Source organism: Salvelinus fontinalis, chromosome 37, assembly GCF_029448725.1.
Source record: "Salvelinus fontinalis isolate EN_2023a chromosome 37, ASM2944872v1, whole genome shotgun sequence".
Taxonomy (NCBI): Eukaryota; Metazoa; Chordata; class Actinopteri; order Salmoniformes; family Salmonidae; genus Salvelinus; species Salvelinus fontinalis.
The window spans coordinates 8897464-8903575 of NC_074701.1; positions in this window are offsets into that span (position 1 = coordinate 8897464).

The window sequence follows — 6112 nt, forward strand, 5'->3', positions numbered from 1 at the left end:
TGAATTTCCCCTACCACCACCCTCTCCTATTTTTGCTCTGCCAGGTGAGCCCCCGGCTCCATGATCTCTTTAGATTCAAACTTCTGAAACATACATTTTAACAAGCTGGGCTTACAGGACGTGAGTGATGCTGGGCTAAAAGCACTGCTGCTACACTGCCTAGGCGCAGAGGGACAGTGTGTGTTCGGGACACTCAGCTACACTTCTCTACCCCCCAAAGTGCCCTCCTCTGTCGGTTTCTGTTCCCGACGTTGCTGCCTGGTGAGTGTGCACACCAGTATGAGGCAAATCTACTGGGCATAGCTAGCTCGTGTAAATTTGGTGCACTGCAGGATGAAATGGTACGTGAGCAACTCATTGAGCATTAAAACAACAAAGTACGTGAAAGACTGCCAGTGGCAAATCATCAGGTTCGACTAACAAAAGCACTCCAGCTAGCTTTTCAAGTGGATTCTGTGGCAGAATGTGTTGCAAAGCTAGCCTCCTCTCTCCAACCACTCACTCGCTCTCACTGACACAAACCGCTTTGCTCAGACACAATACACAGAGACGCTCAACCCCAGAGCTCCGGTGCCAGCTAGAGGAAGATATCATCGTGTCTATCGATGCATCTCCCTAGATCTCAAACCTGGGGGGGCCTGCATGCCTGTGTGGACCTTAGAGCAGCAAACAAGGCCATTATCCAAGACAAATACCCTCTGCCCACTGCAGAATAGCTCTTCCCTGTTCTATGGCGCCACTGTGTTCACCAAGCTGTACCTCCGTGAGGGATACATATATTGGTTGCAACCTCGCTGCGTTCTTCACCCACTTAGGGGTCTTCCGCTACAAGCACATGGCGGTTGGATTAAGCTCCGCCCACAGCTGCTTTCAAAAGATCATGTCGGTCTTTGCGGGGATCCCAGAGGAGGCCATGTACCTCTGACATCGTTGTTCACGGGCCCACCACCAGGGTCCATGATGAGTGCCTCAACAGCATGTTCACTGCACTGGCACCACGTTTTTTTTTCTTTCTGCCCCTGCCATAGACTTTGTGGGATTTCGCCTCTTGGCCGAGGGCAATTCCCCGCTCCAACACTGACGCAATCCACCGGATCCCAGAGCCAAACTCTGCTGCCCAGGTTGTATCCTTACTGGGTATGATGGCATACTATCTCTGTTTTCATACCACAGTACTAATCCACAACCGCTCCACTGCGCCACATGCTAAAGAAAGAGGAGCCCTAGGTCTGGACGCCTGCCTGCTCTGATGTTCTGCGTCTCCTTAAAGGGATACTTCAGGATTTTACCAATGAGGCCCCTTATCTACTTCCCCAGTGTCAGATGTCTCTGTTGTGCAGTTTGAAGGAAGTTGCTAACTAGCGTTAGTGCAATGACTGGAAGTCTATGGGTATCAGCTAGCATGCTAGTTAGCAGTAGTTAGCATTGGCTCACGAAACGACCTCTAACTTCCTACCTTCATACTGGACACAACATTAAAATAGTATCCACAAAATGAATGCACCCCACAAGCATATTAATGGGACTTGTGAAGCAGACGTCCAAGTTTAAACTCCGGCATACCTCTTGTTTTTCTTCAGCATGTTACTCCTCTTACAACGTTTAAGCTACACTGAGCAAAAATCTAAATGCCACACTCAACAATTTCAAAGATTTTACTGAGTTACATTTCATATAAGGAAATCAGTCAATTGGAAAAAAATATATTTAGGCCCTAATCTAAAGATTTTTCATGACTGGGAATGCAAAGGTAGGGGCGTGGATCAGAAAATCCAGTCAATATCTGATGTGACCACCATTTGCCTCGTACAGCGTGACACATTTCCTTCGCATAGAGTTGATCATTTACATTTACATTTAAGTCATTTAGCAGACGCTCTTATCCAGAGCGACTTACAAATTGGATCAGGCTGTTGATTGTGGAATGTTGTCCAACTCCTCCTCAATGGCTGTGCGAAGTTGCTGGATATTGGTGGGAACTGGAACACGTTGATCCAGAGCATCCCAAACAGGCTCTGCCTGGTACAGTTGAAACCAGGATTCATCCATTAAGAGTTCACTTCTCCAAGGAACAGACGAGGTGCAATTATACAAAGGCGCGTTGTGCTCTCATGCAACAGACGTCAAGATTTACATAACACCAAATATCTGTCTCTAGTTTTACACTTACTGCTTTGTTCATACAAAAATATTCATGTAACACAGACACTAGGTCATTCCCTCAAATTATTCAGTTCAGTGTTCATCTGCCATATGGGAAAGAAAAAAGGAGATTGGGTCTCCCGAGCACCGACAGACAGGCACGCAGACACTAGTCATGAAACGGAATGTCTCTTATCACCAAGCCATCGTAATTCTACTGTCAGCGTTAAAATCTCAATGTCTCCTCTCAATTCACACAGACACATGAGAGTTCTAAGAACACTAATCTGTTGCCTATTAGATATAACCGACAGTGTGAATGTACTAATACAGGAATACATTCCAATATAAAATAATGTTGTAATTCTACGACACTGTTTAATCAGCTTCTTGATATGCCACACTTGTCAGGCGGATGGATTATAATTGTCAAAGGAGAAATGCTCACTAACAGGGATGTTAACAAACTTTGAGAGAAATATGCTTTTTGTGTGTATGAAACATTTCTGTGATCTTTTTTTTTGTTCAGCTCATGAAACATGGGACCAGCACTTTACTTGTTGCGTTTTTATATTTTTGTTCAGTATGGAAACGTCATACAAACTATAAAATGTGCAGACTGGTCTGGATTGAGTTGCTTGTATACAACTGTTTAATATATTTGATACTTTTTGTCCTCCATCCACTTTCATGGGATTTCATTCTAAATGCCCTATTGTGATATCGCTTCCAACATTCTCTTTCTTCTATTCATTTTAAGCAATGTACATTTTGACACATCAGCTATTTCGACCACTTTCCCGACAGCTTAGACAAACAATTAGAACGCATTGAAATCTTACTGTACTTCTCTGCTATTTAAATCTGGAATCAGAACAAAAATACGTCCTAGGAATGTAACGTTAGAGCTGTTTTAGTAGCCACAATAATAGAATATATTTTGCATCTTCAAAGTGGTAGGCATGTTGTGTAAATCAAATGATACACACCCCCAAAAATACATTTTAATTCCAGGTTGTAAGGCAACAAAATAGGAAAAATGCCAAGAGGGGTGAATACTTTCGCAAGCCACTGTAATGAGGAAGGAAGCACATGATATTGTTCCACGATTCTGTGTACCACAAAGGTTAGATAGCGAAAGGGGGGGCACATTTCAACTCGAAGACAATGAAAGAACTGTGTGACATGATGCAAATTAAGAGAAATTAGCATGAACTGTTTCACCCGGAAAGTTTTGGAATGTAGAATGTTATAATGGCATTCTGAAAAACAAATTGGGAAAAAATGTGCTCAAACAGGACTTACCTGGGTGGATGCGCTACCCATAGCCTTGTTTTCAATGCGTTCCACCCCAGTCAGGAAAACTGGCCTCAGTCCATATGAAGTACCGATGGCCTGTCCCATGAGGGCCCCCGCAATACCACCAGCTGCTGCCCCAGATCTGCATCGGTTGGATGACACTATGATGAAGTACTGTATATCTCCTCTAACTAACTGCATTCGAGCTGTTCACTTACAGGTCTCTGCTGCCCAAACTCCTCCAGAAGACCCTCCCCATCACATTCTCGAGCCCTGAGATTGGGTAATGGTCAGGAGGCACAACAGAGGTGAAGAACCTTTCAAACCCAGGTGGAAGGGACCACATCAGATTGCCCACACCACCCCAACGGCAGAAAAGGGAAAGATGCCTGGATCCACGCCTCCCACTGTAAGCAAGTAGCAGAACCGGGAGAAGATGTTACTCCTGCAACCCAGTAGGGGCACTGTGCTTACCCTGGGACTCGCAGCCATTGTGGCTGTGGGCACCCTCTGGGTGGTAGCAGACTTCGAGCCAGAGGTGGGTGAACGTCCTAGTAACCTCTTCCCAACCTCTCCATTCCAACGAGGCCCGGGTTCCATAGGGGGAAGCCCAGAAGTAGATGACCCCGCTGACCTGAACTCTGATGACCCCGCGGACCTGAGAATAAGAAAAAGAGGACATTAACTTTATGGGGTTTTCCATGTGTCAATCATTTTCTCAGCATTATCTAGTAATGTCTCTGTACTACAGAATGTATCAGATTGTTGGGTTTGTGGAGTGTTACCAGACAGTGCTGAGACTATGCCATTACTTGCTATACCCCTCGGTGCGTATGCGTATGAAATATTGATGTGGACCAAAGCAGGTAACCTTACAGACCGAGAGCTTGATTGGGTGGAGGATAAGGTGTTTTACATGAGAAGATTTGATTTGAATAATCCCACCTCTCTGCCCATGCAACCCATCCCCCTGGCCTACTCTCCCCCGTTATTTGTGTTACTTAGCAAATGGAACTGGTCTCCAGTTTTTTTATTTTTTTTTTATTTTTATTTTACCGTTATTTTACCAGGTAAGTTGACTGAGAACACGTTCTCATTTGCAGCAACGACCTGGGGAATAGTTACAGGGGAGAGGAGGGGGATGAATGAGCCAATTGTAAACTGGGGATTATTAGGTGACCATGATGGTTTGAGGGCCAGATTGGGAATTTAGCCAGGACACCGGGGTTAACACCCCTACTCTTACGATAAGTGCCATTGGGGGAAAGTCATTGTAAGTATAACATTTCTGTCTACAATAACCTTACTCTGCCCTTACTACTGAGAAATGGAACATTCCACCATAACATATAGTTGGGAATATATTATACATTTAAGAATATCAGTGTGTATGCTAAATCCACTTCCTCAGTAAGTGGAACTATGTACAGTGTATTCAGAACCCTTGACTTTTTCCACATTTTGTTACGTTAGAGCCTTATTCTAAAATGTATTAAATCGTTTTTTTCTCTCATCAATCTACACACAATACCAATAAATGATGAGCAAAAAAAGGTTTTAGAATTTTTTTCAAATGAATAAAAATAAATCAAATTAAATATCACATTTAGATAAGTATTCAGACCCTTAACTCCATACTTTGTTGAAGCACATTTGGCAGCGATTACAGCCTCAAGTCTTCTTGGGTATGACACTACAAGCTTGGCACACCTGTATTTGGGGAGTTTCTCCCATTTCTCACTACAGATCCTCTCAAGCTCTGTGAGGTTGCATGGGGAGCGTCACTGCACAGCTATTTCCAGGTATCTCCAGAGATGTTAGATCGGGTTCCTGTCACGCCCTGATCTGTTTCACCTGTCCTTGTGCTTGTCTACACCCCCTTCATGCATCGCCCATCTTCCCCACTTAACCTCTGGGTATTTATACCTGTGTTTTCTGTCTGTCTGTGCCAGTTCGTCTTGTTTGTCAAGTTTAGCAGCGTTTGTTCTGTCAGCCCTGAGCCTGCCTGCCGTCCTGCACCGTTGCTCCTACTCTGGATTATCGACCCCTGCCTGCCTTGACCTGTCGTTTGCAGGTCGAGGCAGCAAGGCAGCAAACAATAAACATTGTTACTTCACACAGTCTGCACTTGGGTCTTACCTTGATACCTGATAGTTCCAGTCCGGGCTCTGGCTGGGACACTCAAGGACATTCAGAGACTTGTCCACTCCTGCGTTGTCTTGGCTGTGTGCTTCGGGTCATTGTCCTGTTGGAAGGTGAACCTATGCCCCAGTTGGAGGTCCTGAGTGCTCTGGAGCGAGTGACATTCGGGTTCTTGGTCACCTCCCTGAACTAGGCCCTTCTCCCCTGATTGCTCAGTTTGCCCAGCGGCCAGCTCTAGGAAGAGTCTTGGTGGTTCCAAACCTCTTCCATTTAAGAATGATGGAGGCCACTGTGTTCTTGGGGACCTTCAATGCTGCAGAATTGTTTTGGTACCCTTCCTACAAACTGGTCAGGATCATGCTATGCTGCCTCTGTTGTTCCTGCTGTGCGTGCTACCTCAGCACCCTTTCTCCCACTTGTATAGGAGGACCATTATAGCTGGCACTGCAAAACGTTTTTTTCTTTCTGCATTAATTCCCTATTATGGCATGACAAATGTGCTTGATTCCGTTAGAGAACTAGCAAATGA